This window comes from Talpa europaea (assembly GCF_964194135.1).
Source record: "Talpa europaea genome assembly, chromosome: X".
Classification (NCBI taxonomy): Eukaryota; Metazoa; Chordata; class Mammalia; order Eulipotyphla; family Talpidae; genus Talpa; species Talpa europaea.
Window position 1 is genome coordinate 39,418,773 of NC_140081.1, and position 21,483 is coordinate 39,440,255.

The following is a 21,483-nucleotide window of genomic DNA, read 5'->3' on the forward strand; positions in this document are numbered from 1 at the left end:
GGGGTCCCTGTTTGGGAGCCATTTGTTGCATTAGGCAACATCACACTGATAAAGAAATGGGAGTCATGGAACAGGCTACATAATGCAGGATATTGCTGAAGAGCAAGATCCTGGCCCTTTTATTGACCCACGGTATTGGTTGTAAGGGGGAAGAGCAAAAGATTAAGGGCATGGAGATGATAGAAAGGGGAAGGGTGTAGAAGATTAGAGATTGTGAGTCTGCCCTCCAGGCACTTTTTAGCTACCGTGACACACCCTAATCCCCAGCCATTGTTCTAATCTTATCCACAAGGCATTCCACTGATCAGCTTCTGGGGTCCCTTGTCAATACATCGGTCCTCGGCCAGGGCATTCCTGGCCTTATCTCGTGATATGTAAGTCAGGAGACGTGTTATGCTTTATTTTATTTTATTTTATTTTTGCACATTTATTTACTTATGAATACAAGAGCTCAGGCACAGGGCAGAGATGAGGGGTTGGGGTAAGGGAATTCACAAGACACAGTGCGGGGAACAGAACAGGTGGACTGACTGAAATCCACTGCTGAGGGGAGCAGTGGGGAGACAGGAGAGGTCTGTGGCTCCCCGTGGGTCACCTTCCTGGCTGGGGATGGAACTGGGGCTCCAGAGGCTGCAGATGGCTTTACAGTGTGGTGCTTAACCCCTTCCCCACCAGGATGGCCCCTAGTAATGCTTTTATATCAGCTTCAGGTAAGGGGATTTTTAAGAATGGTTTAAAAAATAATCTTTCCCAGAAATTTAAGCCACTTTGTTTGGCCTTTTAATGACTAGCGGATAATGAAGGGTCACAGTATTTTGGGCGAGGAGGAGGCATTTGTCTGCATCTGTGTTTATTTGGGAGCCATCCCGCCAGTGCCTGCATCTGGGGGGCCATTGCCTCTGGGACCCCCTGCGCGCCCAGCCCCACACAGCACACCTGGCTGCACCTGTGTGCTACTGCACGTGCACGCTCTTTCAGGCCCTTCTGGCCCCTGCCTCCGGGTGAGGTTCGGCTGGGGTGAGCCTTGTCCCTCAGGAACCCCGTAGGGGCGCCTCTGCCCCTTGACCTGGGGAGCCTGCGGCGGGATGCAGAAAGGTGAGGCCCAGGGAGGGAAGGTGCTTGGGCTCGGGGAGGCGCATCTGGCCTGCACCCTGGTTCTTATATAAATAAATAAATCTTTTTTAAAATTAGCCTTTTTCTAATGATTCCCAGGCAGCAGGCTTAATTGCTGCACTTACCAGAGAAAATTCCTGGAGATCTAGAATAATTGGTGAGGAGAGGATGCCTCGGCAGTGCCTGCAGCATTGTTCAGGTGAGACCCGCCTTTTGGACCATTTATTTATTTATATTGTCTTAGGGTCTTCCCTTTCCTCAAGCTCATCTTGTTGTAGAGCAACCCTGATACAAAATGGGGTGCCTGACTGTGGGTCCTCACCCGTGTGCTTTAAAGGACTTATCAATGTTCTACTGCAGGTGCATGCTAAAGGTTAATAAAAGGTTTATTTACAAGGGAAGGGGAAATGAGGAAATGTACAGCTCAGGGAGAAAAGTGGGAGACAAAGTTTTAAATGAGTCCTACCCAATCCGCCAATCAGGAATCCCAAAATGGCGCTCTGAGAGCTGGCCATGAGCTGTGTAGCCAGGAGGCAAGCGAAAGTGAGCCATCCCAAGGCCCATGTGTTTGGTTTTTATATCCAACCTGGCTGCCCAACTCCACCATCAGGTCCCAGCCACTCTCCCTTTGGTGGTGATGGGATTTGTCTTTCTCAATGTCCTGATGGCTTTAGTCTGGAGTGGGAGTAGAGTCCACAAAGCCTGTATAGGATTAGCTCAGGACATCCTTTCCCCCTAACAATTCTCCCCTTTCACTTTTTGCCACCATTTCCATGGTGATGAAGATCAAACATATGGATGCTGGGATATAGTCTCAGATGAATATTTTCCAGGGTTCCAGTGTGAAAGAAAACCAGTCCCTCCAGTTATTGTCCATTGTGGAAAGCAAATGTCCTCCAGTCCTGGAAAAACAGTTCATCAGTCCAAGCCGAAAGAAAACATCTGGAGGCATTAGCCAGAACAAGACAGCAAATATATCAAAATCACAGGAAAAAAAATCTTAAAATGGTTCAACTTTGTAAAAACAAATTCTCTCAACCTTGATCCCAAATTTTTTTTTGAACAGCATAGCAAAAGTTTGCAAACTAAATCTACTTTTAAACCATTTTGCCTATTTTTGCATAAAATCACAGGGCAGAATAGCTAAGCAGCATTTTTGGCTGGCTTCGTTGGGATACTCCATATAGGATTCAGAGCGAACTGTTGTCATCCAGTCCGTGTAGGCTTCTGGAACAAGTTGGTCTCATCAGACTCCACCTGGGCTTTCCTCTTCTCGAGGGTACCAGGGACTTTTCGTTGGCTGGGCTGTCCAGTCCTGCCAATGGAGGCAAGCTTCCTCACCTTCTTTGGAGGTCTCTGGAACCCTACGAACAAAGCAAACAGGTTCTCCTCTTCTTGGTTCAATGCGGTTTCAACTTTCTGGAAGAACTCCACACAAAGCCACACAATGAAACTTATGTCCAATTTTTTCAGTTTAAGCAAACAAAATCCCTATGGAAGTTATGCAAAAACAGACTCTGAGATAAGTAGTAAAAGATTACTACCACTATTTTTATGCTGTGTTGGTATCAAGGGGAGAGAAAATGCAAACACAAGTTAGCTTTGTTGGAAAAAAAATTGCAACCTTACTGCAGATCCTGGTCACCAAAACAAGAAAACTTTGTGGATTTAGAACAAAATGCAAAAAAAAAAAATCATCAGTATTATGTCAAAGAAAACTTAGTAAATATCAGGTGTATTTCCAAGTCTATTCAGTCCTTAGTAGGAAAGTTTTACTCTCAACAGTTCCATCAATAGGAATCTGTTGAGACCTTTTCTCCCTATATTTCCAGAAACAATTTCTGTAGATATTAAACAATTCAAGCATACAATATTACAAGGTGACAATCATCATTGACAATTTATATCCATATCAGGTCATGGTGTTACCCTTTTTCCCAAATGACAATGCTTCCCTTCTAGTTTTACTCTACTAGGTTAGCCAAATAGAACAAATTCATCCAATGCCTTTCCCAGGAGGAAAGGGAGAAACTTTGTGGAGTGTCTCAGGAGCTCTACTGAGGTTCCACAAAATTTCCTTGCATCAGCCAAATGACAGGCTACCAAATTTGTACTTGAATTTAGATTTCTGGGAAGCTTTGCCATAAGTATCAGAAAAATAATAGAAACAATATTCAATCTCTATGAAGGCACCGGCTTAGTTCAGTAGCACAATGTTGACAATCAAACCATAACCTTTAGTTTTTCTCATAACTGGAGACTCTGTTTTTTTTCCCAACGTCTATGGCCACCATGTGTAACAATTTTTCAACCACTGCAGGTCAAGACAAGGACACAAGGAAAGGACATACAGACATACAACATATAGACACAAAGAGCTCTTTAGTTACCATTTATCACGCATGGGATATCTCATACAACTGCAGTTTCACTCATAGGCCAAAGTAACAAAAACAAGCAGAGAAAAGAAAAAAATCTCAAAGTTAAAAACAAAAGTTAAAAGGAAATACCAAAATCAAGATTGAATGCCTTTCTGTGTAAAAAAAATACTAGCAGCATATGCATGATCCTAGATGTTATTTCGTGTCTCCTAAACTTTGAAAGGAAGAAGATTGGTTAGAGCATGTTAGTTTTCTCAGGGTTTCTTCAGAAAAAGTGAGTCCTTGGGTATCCTGCAACAATAACTGGAAAAGAAGTCAGTAATATTCAAGTTTTTGTCTGTTTTTTAAACAAATATCTCAAGACCTCAATGGGTTCACAATATCAATGGGACTTCGTCTCTGGGTCAGTTCCTCCTGGGGCTTTCTTTAGATCTAGTGGATTCTTTGGGCATCCCTATTCTGCATCTGAACCTTCTCCATGAACTATCATTTGTCTCCTCTCCTCTGCACTGGGCTCTAGATTCCTTCTACTCTGTCTATATTCCCTCCTATCTTCACCTGAGGCTCTACCCTGTGCTGTCATTTGTCTCCTTCCCTCTGTACTGGGCTCTTGATTCCTTCTCTGTCTGTATTCCCTATCATCATCTGAGCCTCTACTCTGTGCTAACATTTGTCTTCTTTCCTCTCTCCTTGGTTCCTGGTTTTGTGTACTCCTATATTCGCTCCTGTAACCCCTACGTGAATCATCATATTGTGGGGTTCTCTGTCTTCTATCCTGCCTTCTATAATTATTGCGTCTGCCGCTTCCCTGTCATCTGGGACAATTGTACTTCCAATGTCCCTTTCCCTACAGAAAGCACACTGATTTCTTCCTGGGGGTTCACGTCTCTGTCCATTATTGTTTCCCTGAAACCCTGTTCTGTGTTCTCTTTGTAAGAAAACAGTCGCAGGTTTCGGTCTCCTGTCCTCTCTATTATTATAAACCCTAAATGCCAAGTCCACTACCTGGGACGGACTCATCTCTGTGACGCCATCCACCTTAGCTAACTTTTTCTTTATGTCTGGGGCACTATGGGTAATGAAAGCCATAGTGATCAGAGGAGCATTTTCTGGGGCATCTGGGTTTATATCTGTGTGGTTAGTGTAAGTTTGAATAATCCTCTCAAGGAACTCTGACGGATCCTCATTAGCTCCTTGCTCGAGTTGCAATATTTTGTAAAAGTTCTCTTGTTTGGGGATCCCCTGCTGCAGTCCTACCAATAAACATTTTTTATACAGCTCCAACATTGCCGTTCCTCCATTATTAGGGTCCCATCCAGGATCTTTCTCTGGGACAACAACCTCTGGCTCTGGGGACTGCCTATCCTGTTGGTGGAGATGGTCAGCCTCCTCCCTGGCTTTCCTGAATACCATTCTCTGCTCATCCAGAGTTAATAAAGTATGCAGCATGGACTGTATATCTGCCCAGTTAGGGCGGTGGGAGACGAAGATAGAGGCAAACAAGTTTGCCATCCTCTTAGGAGCCTGCCGGTACGAGGGAACAGAGCTCCTCCAATTTAGGAGGTCCGCAGTATTGAAAGGATGGTGCGACCAAAAGTACCCAGCAGATCTCCCATGTTCATTTAAGCCACCCATTGGCATCTGGCAAAGGGGAAACTGCCCTGCCTCAGGGTGATCCTTCCTGCCAAAATGGGTGCCGAGTCTAGTGTGGGGAGGAGACGCCATTTTAGTGTCCTCCCCAGAGGGCAGTGGAGGCTGTGAAGCCTCAGGAGTCTGCACGGGAGGGGCCTTGTCACATGGAAGAGGATTTTGTCCTGATGTATTTAAAGTATTTAAAATATGATGCTCCTCCTCTTATAACTCTGCCCGCTGGCAGTCCTCATGGAAAGGGGAAGGTTTATCCTTTCTCTGTGTCATCAGCCGAGCCTCCGCCATATCCAATTTATGGAGGGCGGCCTCTATCCTGTCCTGCATACTTTTAAAGGCTTGATCTTGTATGCTTTTATAAACTGACTCAAAGATGTTATGGTTCTCATCCCTCATGCACTTAATAGTTAAATCAAAGGCCTGATTTTGTTGTTGTATGGTCACGTTAAAAGCCTGAATTTGTTGTTGCATGGCTAAGTTAAGAGCCTGAATGTGTTGTTGCACATTCTCAGTATGTAAAGTAGAACATCTATCTCTCACAGAAACAAGAATGTAGCAAATTGCGCTTACACATATTACCAAAAAAACACCCAGAAGCACAGACTGTAAAGGGATGGCTTGTAAACCACCCATGTATATATACAATAGTAAAATCACATGCCATACACCAGGCTTCATCAAATTATTTACATTAATGAAACTGGTGGTGATATTTAATGGAAGAAGGCTACTTAAATTTAAGGCCAGAAGGAAACTGAAAAAACTCAGGCTAGGGATGAAACTGTATAGGCTCATGGTTGAGGCCATATTTGAGTCAAAAATGCACCCACAAGGGCTGTACGCACAGGGTAAAAACAGACTTTCAGGACTTGAGACAAATATTATATTGCGAGTCCTGCAGAACTAGTGTGCTTATGGTGACCAATGCAAGGAATGTTACTTTGGGCTGGTCAACCACGGGTGTAACTTGGAAACCACGCTGGGCGCCAGACTGTTGTAGAGCAACCCCGATACAAAACGGGGTGCCTGACTGTGGGTCCTCACCCGTGCGCTTAAAAGGACTTATCAACGCTCTACTGCAGGCACACGCGAAAGGTTAATAAAATGTTTATTTATAAGGGAAGGGGAAATGAGGAAATGTACAGCTCAGGGAGAAAAGCGGGAGACAAAGTTTTAAATGAGTCCTACCCGATCTGCCGATCAGGAATCCCAAATGGCGCTCTGAGAGCTGGCTGCAAGCCAGGAGCCGTGAAGCCAGGAGGCGAGTGACCGTGAGCCCCCCAAGGCCCACGTGTTTGGTTTTTATATCCAACCTGGCTGCCCAACTCCAACCTCAGGTCCCAGCCACCCTCCCTTTGGTGGTGATGGGATTTGTCTTTCCCAATGTCTTGATGGCTTTAGTCTGGACTGGGAGTGGAGTCCACAAAGCCTGTATGGGATTAGCTCAGGACATCATTTCTCCCTAACACTACTCCCCGCTCTGGTTCTGGTGAATACTCTCACCCTCCCCCGCTTCTGACTGTACCCACTGCTTGTATAAATAAATAAATAAATAAATCTTTTTAAAAAATTGAACTATTTCTTTTAATACACACACACACACACACACACACACACACAGAGATATATCCCAAATTCTAATATCTAAATCCAGAGTCCCCGCAGAAGGGCGATACCGACTTGTTCTCTTCTCCAAATTAGCGAGAATCCCTATTTCAGCGGGTTCTTGCCTCCACGTCATTCTATCTCCCCATCTTCAGGGCGCTGACGTCACACACTCCCTCTCCCTGCTCCCCCTCTGAGCGGCCCCCCACGGCTCTCCGGGCTGCGTCCCCTCCTCGCCCGACTGACCCGCCCCTCGGCAGCGACTCGGTCCCCTCTGTGCCTCGCGCTGGCCCCGGCGCCTCCGCCCGCCAGTGTCCCGCCTTGGCCGCCCGCCCCTCCGCGCCACCAGGCCGCGCACGCCGCTGCCCCGCCCCTGGGCCCCCCGCGAGCCTCTCCGTCCTCGGCCTCGCCCCGCCCCCTGCGCGTGACGTCCCGTCCCCGCGCGCTGACGCGGGAACGCGGCGGAGCGGAAGAGGAGGAGCCGCGGCCTGCAGCAGCGCCCACCCTGGCGGAGCGGCTGCGGGCCGAGGCAGGAGAAGCCCCGGGGGCGAAGCACAGGAGGCGGGGAAGTGCGGGGAGAAGCTGAGCAGGTCAGGGGAGGGCGAGGACGTCTCCCTGCCCGCGGCTGACGGCCGAGCGGTGAGTCAGGGGACCCGGGGCGGGGCGGGAGGGCTGTGGAGAGCTCTGCGCGGGTCATTGGGGTCCTGGGGGAACATGGGGGTCAGGACATTCCCGAGTGTGACCCTGAGGGTGCGCGGCGCCCCTGAATGAAGGCGCATCCCCCGTGTTTGCTCCCCGTGCCTCCCTGCTGCACCGATCAACCCCCGGATGGGTTTTCTGGGCTCTCCGTTCTGTTCCATTGATCTGTGTGTTTTATCTCTGTGGACTTAGGATATAATTTGGAGACTGTATTGTAAACTTTTCTGGGGCTGACATCCCCCTCCCCACGCCAGGTCCAGCAGGCAGGAGGGCAGAGTCGAGGCCCAGTCTCCCGGGGTGCAGGTTCTGACCCAGTGGGTTGCGTGGTGCCTGGGGCTCTGCAGTTCTCACGGGGTCTGAGATGCTGCCCGTGCTGGGCCTGGGCCCATGTCTGAAGGGTGAGGCATCACTTACCTGTTGTGCAGCTGATGTGGCCATTCAGAGCCTGGAAGAGGGAACTTTGACACCTAGAAACTGCCTCATGAGGCGACTTCAGACTTCCCTTGAATAGAACCAGGCTTTCCTGAGCCTTGAGTGACCAAGAGCCACTCGGCTGCCACACTCTGGCTACAATGTCTGGTTTTCAAAAATGGGTTTGTAGTCACCATTTCAGTGTATTGAAGCCTGTGACCATCTCTTTATCACTAAAGGACACCCCCGAGATTCCCACAGCAGGGACAGCTGGATGCTATCACCAATGGGGATGGAAGGTCCTTCATGGGAAATCATCTGAGACTCTGAAGGGCCCATTCCTAAGCTCTTGAGGTCTTTTCTCTACTGATACCTGGCCCTAAGAGGATCCCTCCTGTATTAGCGCGTGAATAAGCCATAATCACTCATTCACCTGGGAAGTGGACATTTTGTCAATAATCTACTTTTTAATATTTATATTCTGTTAAACTGATATTACCTCCTCCATCATAAATCCTTTTATGCTTGCTTTGGAGAGAAGTTGAACAGGTCAGGGAAGGGGAAAGAAATCGATGTTTATTGAGCACCTGCTGGAGATTACCTGACCCTGTGCAACAAGTTCATTACTTAAGTTATGTGATCTCACTGATGGCACTGTACAGACATTATTCCTACTCCGTAGTTGACAATCCTAAGGTCCAAAGGAGACAAGGAACTTGTGTTAAGATCATACAAATAAGGACAAAAGTCAGGGATTTTTGGACTACATATTTTTGGCCAAATCAGAGATTGTCAAATGAGGCTAAACTATAAACCCCCTGAAGGCCAGCAGGAGGGGAGTGTGGGCAACCCTGTCCATCCTCAGAGCAGCTCTGTGGGTGTTGGGCTTCCTCCTTCATAAGGAAAGAGCCTCAGATTAAAATAAAAGTTTAATGTATCATTGTGTTACATGCAGATGCTGTCTTTAATGTTGCACATGATTTCCTTAATAGTTTTAGAAATAGCTCTAATCCCAAATGTGATTGCTACTCATAGGAGACTACATTTCAAAATAGTGTTTTTTGTAATTATTCCCATACAGCAGTCTTAGCTGCTGTACCTACCAGAGGGAATTCCTGGAGATCTAGAACAATTGATAAGAAAGCAATGCCTCAGCAGTGCCTGCAGTATTATTCAGGATAAGACCCCCCTTTTTATTGTTAATGATTTGATCTATCTCATCTATACAAGAGGGAAACACAGTAGAAGCAGTGACTGGTGTCCTCAGGATGTTGGTATTCATGGTGATTGTTTTTAATATTTTCCTCTGTTGACAAGTTTTTCAGTGAACTTGTGTCATTTTTTGATTAGATTTTAAAAAGGTTGTTTACATAGTTCTAAAGTTTAGATTCTTGCACATTGCTTTTAGTAATTTTCAGTATTGAAGAGCATACATCCATTCTCTGAAATGATCTCGATTATGTTTGTCATTCTGATGAACCGAATGTGAAGTTGAGTGTGAAGTTATATGTCCTACTTTAACAAAATGCCCTGGAGAGCAAGGCAGCGTTCCCACCTGCCTGTGACTGTTCAGGTGTTTCTTTTCACAGACCTTTTGCGTTTGCAGATCTCTCTGCCTGCTGGTGTCTGTGCACTGTCCTGTACTTACCTTTGCTTTTAAATTGTCCTTTGGATATAAACAAAATACAAAACAATTCTCTGGAGATAAAAATAGGCCTATTTCATCGTGATTCATGTTCTTAAACATATTGTGACAAGCGTTTCTCTATCCCAGCACCAGCTGTGATCACCTCCTATCTTCATTAGGTTTGCCATAGTGGGGGTAAAGCCAGCTCCAAACAGCAGCCTTAGCAAAATAAATTTCTTTGCTTTAATAGGTATACTTACATTGCACCAAATAAAAGGTGGTGCAGGCACACCTTGAAGATATTGTTGGTTCATTTCCAGAATACCATTAACAACCCTAATATTGTGTAAATAAAGTCATTACTTTTTTGTTGGTTTCCTGGTGTGAATGAAAATTGTTTGCTCTATAGTGTCGTATATTAAGTATGCAGTAGTATTTTGTCTAACGAGAAAATAGCCTAAATATCTTAGCTTAGATATCACCAAAATAGCTTAGATATCACCAAGACATGAGGGGGCATATGTTTTTTTTTTTTTTAAGATTTATTTATTTATTTATACAAGCACTGGGTACAGTCAGAAGCACAGGAGGGTGAGAGAATTCACCAGAGCCAGAGTGGGGAGCAGAGCAGGCAGAAGGACCGAAGTACACTGCTGAGGGGAGCAGCGGGCGGCAGGAGAGGTCTGTGCGCCATGTGGGACCCTCCTCCGGTGGCCGGGGAGCAGCCGGGGATGGAACCGGCGCTGCAGAGGCTGCGGGCAGCTTCACAACCCAGCGCTCAACCACTGCGCCACCGGGGAGGCCCGGGGCATATGTTTTTTGGGAAATGGCGCTGCTGGACTTAGCCCAGTCCAGGTTGCCACACACCTTCAATTTGTGAAAAGCAGTATCTGATAAAGCAAAGCAAGCAGATGGGGTGTGCCTTTATAGACACTTCTGAGAACAATCCTTTGGGTTTTAATAAAGTATACACATCTGGATAAGTGGACTTCAATTTAATGATGATGTTTATATCTGACTATTTTTTCAGCAGTTTTGTCAGCACGGGAGGGTGTGTATTCTTTTCCATAATAGAAAGTACTCTGAACACTCAAGATAGTGAACAAGGGTTAGCTAAATGCCTGCAGTCTGCCAGGGACTGGGCTATACACATAGCCTCTTTAGAATTTATCGTGGTCTTTTAAAAATGTCAAAAACTTATAGCTATCATTGGTTGAATCTCAGTTGTAAGTAGAAAATAGGGAGTTTAGTTTTTATTATGCTATTGAACAGCTACAGAGGAAGCACATATGACTTGGCTTCTGCCTAAGTTCTTCCCCAGGCTGTAAATCCATGTAGACGTCTGCAGTGAGGTAGCCAGAGTGCCACCACGCTCTGATCCTTTTTCTCCCCAAACTGGACATTATTGTTGACATTTGGGATCATGGTACCATTGCTGTGCTTTATTGCTTTGAAGCATTCGTGTTTTGTTATTTTTTTTAAACACTTATTTATTTATGCACAAAAGATCTAGGGCACAGGCCAGAGAAGCTGGGGGTGGGAGGACTCACAAGAGACAGAGCAGGGAATAGAACAGACAGACCTAATTGAAATACACAGCTGAAGGTAGCAGCAGGTGAGACAAGAGAGGTCTGCCTCGCCGGGTGGGCCACCTGTTGGCTGGCCGGGGATCAAACTTGTGTTGCGGAGGCTGCGGACCCCCTCATAGTGCGGTGCTTAACCCCCTGTGCCACCAGGGTGGCCCTAGATTTATTTTTTTAATATTTTATTTTATATAATTCTTACAACATTCCTATTTTTATTTTTATTTATTTATACATTTTTATTTATTTATGTGTATAAGAACTCTACCAATTTCTAATTCAAAGTTTGTTTTTCTTTTTGTTTAAAGATTTATTTTTTGTGTAGAAAACCTGTGGTGCAGGCCAGCAGTGTCGGGTGATGAGAGGAGTTGCCAGTGACAGAGTGGGGAGCAGAACAGACGGATCTACTGAAATACACTGCTCAGGGGAGCAGCGGGTAATATAGGAGAGGTCTGCTGTGCCCTCTGTGAATCAGCTCTCTGACTGGGGATCAAACTTAGGCCAAATTGTGGGCCATTGTGGTGATAGTGGTGAGACTTAAGCCCTGGTCTACCAGGGAGGCCCTCAAAGTTTGTTTTGATGTTGAATAAGCATAATTATTTGTTGAGCTCATTTAATGTTACAGAATACTAATATAGATGTTCAAAAGTTAGTTTTGAAGGTGCACAAAAAATATTTTCATTATGGATCCGATGATGGGTATTGTCTCAGAGCCTTGTAAATGTTATCTCTGAGACCTGTGGAATTGGTCGTATTCTTTAGATGCAGACTTTACTATTTGAGGCCAATTGAAAAATTGGCATATTTGCTAGAATGGAAGATGTAGTGATCATTTCATTTTACATTAAATAATTTAGAATATTATAATAGCTAATATTCAGAATCATCTGGAATAATTGGAGAGCTGAGTCTGTGTGGGTGACTGTGGCATTATTTTCTCTCTGAGTCCAGGATAATGTATGTGCTATTGCTTGGAAATCCTCAGTGGCCACTTTGTTTTGGCGGGTTTCGAGTGAACCTCCTTTGCTGTTTGTTCCCAATATTTGGTGTTGAGTTTTCGTGGTTTCCAAATTGTGGGAAATAAGCTAAGGTCATACATGTAACAACACTAAAAGTAGCCTTTCACTTGGATCTACAGGTAATGAATTTTATAGAACAACTTGTAGGGTGCTTATTCATCATTAGTGTACATGGAAAAATGGTGACATTTGCAGTGGCAGGTGTCTGTTTTCCTTAAGTCCTGGAAGAGAACAAGAATCTTTACAATTCAAAGATTATAGTTTTTGGATCAAGAATTTTTATACAAGCTAAGCAGGCTGAGAGGTCTGAGCATCCCTAACATACAAATGCTACATCCATGTTCAGGGAAGATAGTCTTTTCTGTTCGCAGTGTATCTGGGTGTTTCTGGTGAAATGAGTAAGTCTCATGTGGCCCTGTGTGAACCACTGATACTAAAGAATCTGTAGACGGTACCTTAATTAGGATTGCAGGAAGATCATCAAGGGTTAGAACAAGTGCTCATCATATATGGTTCACTTAAATGTCTGTAATGAAACCTTGCAGGTTTCACTGATTAGGGATGAAGAAGGTTGTGGCTGACACCCCAGGCTGCCAAAGCTGCTGCAGCCTGTGTGCTTATGAACAAAAGGACACTGAGAAGCCAGTGTCTTGTCTTAAGTACCTTCCTGTGTGGAACTCAGAACCCCAAGGAAACGGGTGAGTGTCTGAGTTGATGCCTGGTGAGCAGCAGACCAAGTCAGCTTGCCAAGGAGTGGCCCTCAGCCGTGTTCCTCTGACACCTTGGGATCACAGAGCTGTAAGCATGAGGCAGATCTGGAGTCGTGGCTGCCTAGGCCTTTTCCTATCAGAATAGCATCTGACAATCATATTATTTACTCTCTCAATGACGTCTTTTCGAAGTGTGCTTGCCTGCTGTGCAGAAGCTCTTTGCTATGCTATGAAGGTGAGTGTGTACCTTGATTCTTCCATCCACTCAACAGATCAGGTGGGCACTGCTGACGCCTCTCCCCTGGGGTGGCCACTTCCTAGTCCTGCCAGTTGCTCTTCCTGCTGTTTGCACAGGTTGTCTCCAGAGTGTGCTGACTCAATACAAGTCTTTTTCATTAGTCCCATGTGTCTTGTCCTTCCTCCCTTGTTTGGGGTGCTGCCATACCATGTGGGACCCTCGCTGGTGGCCGGGGATCGAACTGGTGCTGCAGAGGCTGTGGGCAGCTTCGAAGCCCAGCGCTCAACCGCTGCACCACCAGGGGAGGCCCTATAACTATTTTCAATCTATATAATTGCTTTCAAAAGATGGTGGTTGTGCACTGTGGAAAGCTGTGTGAGATTCCTCAATCTACTAAAGATAGAGCTTCCATAGGATCCAGTAATTCCACGCCTAGGTATTTACCCAAAGGACACAGAAACATGAATTCCAAAGAGTACCTGCACCCCTATGTTTATAGCAGCACTACTTAAAATAGCTAAGCTTTGGAAACAACCCAAATGCCCAAAAATAGATGACTGGATCAAGAAGAGGTGGTACATATACACAATGGAATATTACTCAGCATTCAAAAAAGATAAACACTTGGGGCCTCCCCAGTGGCACAGCAGTTGAGCACTGGGTTGCAAAGCTGCCGGCAGCCTCTACAGTGCCGGTTTGATCCCAGGCTGCCGGGCGAGCGTCCCACATGGCATGCAGACCGCCTCTCCTGCCGCCCGCTGCTCCCCTTAGCAGTGTACTTCGTCACTCTGCCTATTCTGTTCCCCGCTCTGGCTCTGGTGAATTCTCTCACCCTCCCACGCTTCTGATTGTACCCGGTGCTTGTATAACTAAATAAATCAATCTTTAAAAAAAAAAAAGGATGAAGGCATGCAATTTGCAACAACATGGATGGAGCTGGAAGGGATCATGCTCAGCGAAATAAGCCAGAAAGAAAAAGAAAAATACCGGATGGTCTCACTCATAGCAGGAATCTAGAAAACCTAAATAAGGGACCAGGAAAAAGAATAACTATAAGAAGAAAAAATCAAAATCAACAAACAACTACGAACCAGAGACACAGCGGCGGGGAAAGAAGGGATTGGAGTCAAAATGAAAGGGAACTGCTAAGAAAAAGAAGTCTTTTCCTGTTAAAGAGTCATAGACTGGAAATGTAAATAATAAGTGTGCTTCTTTAATAAGCATATCTAAACACGGTCTGGCTGCCAGCCATCCTGGAAGATCTGTGTCCTGCCCCTTTTCCTGTGTCACAAATTTGTATGCTAACTAACCAACTTTATCAATGTAAAGTGGTTGTGTATAAAAGAAACTCTTTGGCTCTAGACCAGGGCTCAGACCTTATGGGACTACCCAGGTCTGAGACCTCAAGCATTAGTAACAAAGCTTTCCTGACCTCACCATTCCTAAAGTACCTCTTGTTCTTCCCCTGCCTGGGTAAAGGCTAGAATTTATTTCTGCAACATTTTTTGGTTCCCTGACCGGGAAACAACAAGCGCGTTGGCCCTTTGAGCCACCGGGTCTGGAGTACGCAGAGTGGGGGATGGGAAAGAGAGCCATTGAAGGGGAAGTGTGCTCTGCTGAGGAATGTCGGTGGTCTCTGACTTGGTTGCTCCTACCCAGCCCCTACATCGTCTTCCAGGCCAGACTTCCAAAGGGCTGAGTGAGGCCAGGACTTGGTGCTGACGTCCGATCAGGTAAGGTCCCCGGATCCTGGTTCCCATTTGGCCTACCCAGAGTGGTAGAAGGAGAGGCTGATAACCTCTTAAGGAGGCCTCACTGGTGTCATTTGGTTTTGGTAGGGAACCTTGGAACTCCCACAAAGGGAGGGATGGTATGGTTATCACCTTCAGTGTGTGTATGTGTTAGACAGTGGTGTGTGTGTATGAAATCTCCACAGCTGCAGCTGCGGAGATAAATTGGGCTTTGCCTGTGGTTCTGTTGACAAGTCATATGGCTGATCAGTGACTGGACTTGTCAGAATCTCAGAGGGGAAGGCCAGAAGAGCATGTGTGTGCTCCCCCTTCTCTTGCTGTAACATTGGATACAATAAGAGGGAATGGGAGCAGACAGACCGTCCTGGAGACTGCGCTTTAAAAAAAAAAAGGGCAAAAGAACTGATAGGGAATTTTCTGCACCACTTTCTTTTGAACCTAAGGGGCATTCTTACAAATATAACTTGGTAAATAATTACTTATCTGAAAAAAAATAGTTAAAAAGAAATATTTGAAAGTAAATTAATAATTGTTGTCAGTGTTGTCAGAAATATTGGCAAAATAACTATCTCTAAAAAATTAGTGCAAATGGCCAAAATTCTAAATGAAAGAGATCTCTGTGTCTGTGTCTTTGCCTTTATGTCTTTTGTCTCTGGAGGGTTGCTGCGTTAAATTTGTTATAAATGGCGCCTATATAAATTCTAATAGAAATGAAACCAAATTTTGAAATAGCGATCTAAAATTTTTGGTAAACAAAAACTAATTCAAAATGTAATGGTTTAATTAAAGCATACATGCCTTAAAATTATAATGTTAAAAAGTTAATAGCGTTATTGTATGTTTAAATGTGTTTAATTTGGGAAAGAAAGGAGCTTGGAGTAAAAAGGAGTTATTGACCTGGTCTATGTCAACAGAGATAAATGTGGATAAATGTGGTTTTGTTCATACCTGGACTTCCCCAGGTGAGCATCTTCATTGATTTTTCCTTCCCTTGTCTTAGCTAAGAGAAACCTCAGCTATATGAAATTGTTTCATTTGTAATTCTGCAGTTTGAATTTCCTGTCCTAAGGGAAACTAAAGCTACAGTTGGTATCTCTATTTTAAATCTGTTCTTTTTATCACTGTTTAAATGGTGGTATATTTCTCCTATAAGACTAAGGATATGCTGAATTTAATAATGAAGATTTGTTGACTGCTTAATGAGCATTTTGTGTATTTTTGCTTCTTATTGTAGGAAAACTAAACTTTATTGTCATCACCTAATATATATATATATAACAAAGATGTTTATGTATAAGTTATCCATTACAAAGGAATAAGAGCGTAACAGCTCTTATGATGTCTTGAAGTGAAAAATGTAAGGCTGACCTCTTAATTAGCTGAAATTAGGTTGGGACAAGGCCTCAGTGTGGACTAAAAGTTTCAGGGAGTAACTGATGGACTTTATCTGGTCAGGCGCCTGACTTGTGTGCCACAGATGTGGGTGAGAGACCCATGGGGAGGTGACAAAGGTGGTTTTCGTCTTGATTTTGATTTTGCTCTTTTCCTTTCTGACCTGTCTGGTTGTTTCTGATCCTTTTCTGTGGGTCCCCACTGAAAGATGCTTTAGACCTGTGACAAGCTTTGGGGCCTTGTTCTGGGCCGATCCTGCTTGGGTGGGCTTTTACCCACGAGGGGAGGGGTAACTTTGGGTACTTGATTTAGAAACTATATTCTTTGCCTTTTCTGTCTTGTTTCCTAATTGTATTAAAGTTCCTTCCCAATAAAGTCTCATATGTTTTGTGTTGATGCGGCAGATGGCAGAACCTATTTAGAACAGGCAGGTTTGCAGGGACTGGGCTGCCCCTCTCCCTGCCCTATAAAAGATTTGGCTCCCAGCGTGATTTAGGATGGAGCCATCTGTGGTTAGTCAGCCCCATGGGGAACTTGGGCTTCCTTATGGCACTTGCTACCATAAGTGCAAATGTGATTTTTGGTTTCTCTAGTGTGTTTGTTTCTTATGTAGATTTGTTAGGGGGGAAGAATGTCCTGAGCTAATTCCATGCAGGCTTTGTGGACTCCACCCCCACTCCAGACTAAAGCCATCAAGACATTGGGAAAGACAAATCCCGTCACCACCAAAGGGAAGGTGGCTGGGACCTGAGGGTTGAGTTAAGCAGCCAGGTTGGGTATAAAGAACCAAACACGTGGGCCTTGGGGTCACTCGCTCTGTCGCCTGCCTCCTGGCTTCAGGGCTCCTGGCTCACGGCCAGCTCTCAGAGTTCCATTTGGGATTCCATATCGGCGGATTGGGTAGGATGCATTTAAAACTATGTCTCCCATTTTTCTCCCTGAGCTGTACATTTCCTCATTTGCACTTCCCTTGTAAGTAAACCTTTTATTAACCTTTCGTGTGTGCCTGCAGTAGAGCTTTGATAAGTCCTTTTAAGCGCGCGGGTGAGGACCCACAGTCAGGCACCCCGTTTTGTATCGGGGCTGCCCTATCACAGTTTTACTGTTAAAAAACTGCTTGGGCTTTTTGAAGATCTGTGTGTCTGTGTGTAATTTGCTTGTAATGACTTGCTAAGACATTTGATTTGTGCAAATTGTTCTGTGCAACAGTTTTACTCAAAAGATTAGGTAGTACGTTGGACCATGTGGCCAGATCAAAGATGGAGTCTGAGGCCACTTGGCAGGATCCTGTAAAACTCAGAGGTTCTTGTTGGTAGGACTTTGGACTTTGTTTTTTCTTTTTGTGATCTCTGCTTTCTCATCAGCATTTATAAAGGCAATAATGATTCTTCAGTGATATGTTGCTTTGTCTTTAACTACTTCCTGTCCTCTGCCTGAGGGGTTTTGCAAGCCAATTGTGGAGCAATGTTTTTTAAATTAGCAAATGTATGCCTGGGTGTTAACAAAAATTAACTGGTAATTGCTAGTAGCTGAAAGGTTCGGTGCAGTAAAGAAAAGGAGAGCCAGGCTAAGTTTCTCAAAGGAAGGGAAAGTTTATTGCGCCCCAGGCAGACCTCACGCACCCAAGGTGGGGGTCAGTGAAGACATGCAAGTTGTTAAGGGGGAAGCAGGGTTTTATAGGGTGAGGAGAGGTCAGGTGGGAAACTGGGCTCCTAAGGCAGGAAAAAGTTTTTTTTTTTTGGGGGGGTGGGAGTTTCTTGGGACAGGTAGAGGTTCTTTGAGAAGAGACTGGTAGGGGGAGGGGGAAGGCTCATTGTCTGAATCCTCCAGGCAGGTATCCACATTCCTGCCCCCAGGTGGGCTTCCTGGTAGGCTTTTGCATTCCAGCCTCCTGCATGGACCTTTCAGTAGCCTTGATGGATTCTTGGAGATAACTTGAATTTTTGCAAAGTCTGGATCAGAAAAATTAAAAAGATTTTGTCTGAGTCTCCAAGGATTTACTGCTGTGAATTTTATGTACACAATTTGTTTTGGACATGTTTGCCATTTTGAATCCTGGATTTGTTCAAAAACAAGATTCTAAGTTTCTGCTTCCTACTGAGGAAGGTCTTTTGTGGAAAGCACTCTTTATGGTGCATAATGTAAATGTATGAGGTTTTCATACCTGTGTTGTTGCTGTGTTGTTTCTGTTGTCCCTCCCTTTCTGTCCCAGGAAAGCCAAGTATTGCTTGCTTGGTGGATAACAAGAGATGACTCCTTTTATTTAAAAGTTAAGTGTTGCTTTTGCTCTTTCCGGCTGCTGTACAGGATACCCCAGGATTGGCTTCTAATAAAAAGTCTTCAACACTGAAAACAAGGTCATGTTAACTCTTGCAATTAATAAAACTTGTTCTTCTTATTTCCAAATTCTTAGGTTTATAGGATAACAACTGTAAACTGATTTCTGCCAGCAACATTCCACATTTTTTTGGACTTTAACATTTTTTTCTGAGCCTATGTTGTAAAACTGCAGTTACATAAGATATTCCACATGGCATAAAAAAAAAATACTGTCTATATGTTGTATGTCTGTATGTCCTTGTGTCTGTCTTGGTCTCTAGAGGTTGACAAATTGGTATACATGGTACCCACAGACATTGAAAAAAAAAAAGAGTCTCCAGTTATGAGAAAAAACTAAAGGTAATGGTTTGATTGTCAACATTGTACTACTGAACTAAGCCGGTGCCTTCATAGTGAATCCAAGGGCAAGTTAGGGAGAATTAGGCAGTTTTAGGGACACTGCAGGAGGGGACCTCTGAAGAGTTTAGGAAGGCTTCAGAGATAAGGACAACTAGAGGAATGTAACTAATTCCACTGGGAAAAACAAACATCCCAGGACCAAGGACAACATTGTTAACGCTGGCCTTGGTTTCCTTCAGGTGATAAAGGATGGTGGAGTTTGGGGAAATGGAGAGTGGTTTAACTAGGGCAGCAGACTCATTTATGCAAGGAGGAGATGAGAAGGGGTCAGCACTAAGACCGGTGGGCACCAGCCTGTGTTTCTTCAATAGCTGATGTTAACATTTTCTGAAATGCAGTGGTGCTTATCCGGGAGACTGGGCCATAAAGATAAATCTGTCAAATAAGGGAGAAGATGCAATAAATGGGGAAAGACAAATCTGTTAGATAAGGAATGTAAAGATCCCCTGCTCAGTAGCAAATTAAGTGAGACAGCCGAGAACTAACCAATCACAAAGAGACTGGTGGAGCTTTAGAATAATGAGGGAAAGAAAGTATATATTCCCTGAGACACGACTCCACTTTGGCTTCCTTGCCCCTCCCTGGCCTGGTTTCATGGTCTGGGAGTCCCACTTTATTTCTGTTCCTTTTCTCCTCAATAAACTTTTTCTTTCTCTAAACAAACCTGCCTCTTCTCACTTGCTTGCCTGAGAGTCTGCGAAGTTCCTGCTGTGGCTTCGTGAGACACCAACCCATGGGGGTCTAGTGGCTGGGGCTCAGCGCTGCCCCGGAAGCCTGGGATCTGTTCCTGGCTGGGAGACTAGTCCTGACAATTCCGGTATCAATAGAGACTGAATATGGTTGTTTCTGTTGTTTTTCTGATATTTATGGCAAAGCTTCCCAGAAATGTAAATTTAAGTTCAAGTTTGGTAGCCTGTCATTTGGCTGATGAAAGGAAATTTTGTGGAACTGTTAGGGGGAAAAGGATGTCCCAAAGCAAATTCCATATAGGCTTTGTGGACTCCACCCCCACCCCAGGTCAAAGCCAAAGACACTGGGAACTCCAAATCCCAGCCACCCTCCTTTTCCTCCTGGGAAGGCATTACATGAATTTGTTCTATTTGGCTTTTACCTAATGAAGTAAAACTGAAAGGGAAGCATTGTCACTTGGGAAAATGGTAAAACTTTGGTATGTACAAGATGTTAACAGTAGTATCTGGTATGTATGTAAATTGTCAGGGGTGATTGTCACCTTGTAATATTGTATAATTCAATTGTTTCACACCTACAGAAAGTGTTTCTGGAAATATAGGGAGAAAAGGTCTCAACAGATTCCTATTGATGGAACTGTTGAGAGTAAAAAACTTTCCTACAAAGGACTAAATAGACCTGGAAATACACCTGACATTTACAAGTTTTCTTTGACATAATACTGGTAACTTTTTTTATGCATTTTGTCCTGAATCCACAAAGTTTTGTTTTGTTTTGAGTAACCAGGATCTGCAGCAATTTTTTTTTTCCAGCAAAGCTAACTTGTCACATTTTCTCTCCCCTTGATACCAACACAGCATACAAATAGTGGTAGTAATTTTTGCTACTTATTTCAGAGTCTGTTTTTGCATAACTTCCATAGGGATTTTGTCTGTTTTAACAAAAAAATTGGACGTGAGTTTGATTGTGTGGCTTTGTGTGGAGTTCTTCCAGAAAGTTGAAAAAGAGTCAACCAAGCTGAACCAAGAAGAGGAGAACCTGTTTGTCTTGTTTGTAGGGTTCCAGAGACCTCCAAAGAAGGTGAGGAAGCTTGCCTCCATTGGCAGGACTGGACAACCCGGCCAACGAAAATGCCCTGGTACCCTCGAGAAGAGGAAAGCCCAGGTGGAGTCTGATGAGACCAACTTTATACCTGAAGCATACATCGACTGGATGCCACCGGTTCGCTCTGATCCTGTATGGAATATTTCAACAAAGCCAGCTAAACAAATTGCTGTTAGTTATTTCTACCCTGTGATTTTATGCAAAAATAGGAAAAATGGTTTAAAAGTAGATTTAGTTTGCAAACTTTTGCTTTGCTGTTAAAAGTTTGGGATCAAGGTTGAGAAAATTTTTGGTTTTTTTTACATCAGTTGAACCATTTTAAGATTTTTTTCCTGTAATTTTTACATATCTGCTGTCTTGTTTTGGCTAACACCTCCAGATTTTTTTTTTGGCTTAAACTGATGAACTATTTTTCCTGGAGTGGAGGACTTTTGCTTTCCACAATGGACAAATACCTGGAGAGACTGGTTTTCTTTCACACTGGAACCTGACAAAATGTTCATCTGAGACTGCATCCCAACCTCCATATATTCGATCTTCATCACCATGGAAATGGTGGCAACAAGTGAAAGGGGGGAATTGTTAGGGGGAAAAGGATGTCCCAAAGCAAATTCCATATAGGCTTTGTGGACTCCACCCCCACCCCAGGTCAAAGCCAAAGACACTGGGAACTCCAAATCCCATCACCACCAAAGGGAAGGTGGCTGGGACCTGAGGGTGGGGTTAAGCAGCCAGGTGGATACAAAAGGCAGACACGTGGGCTTTGGGGGGCTC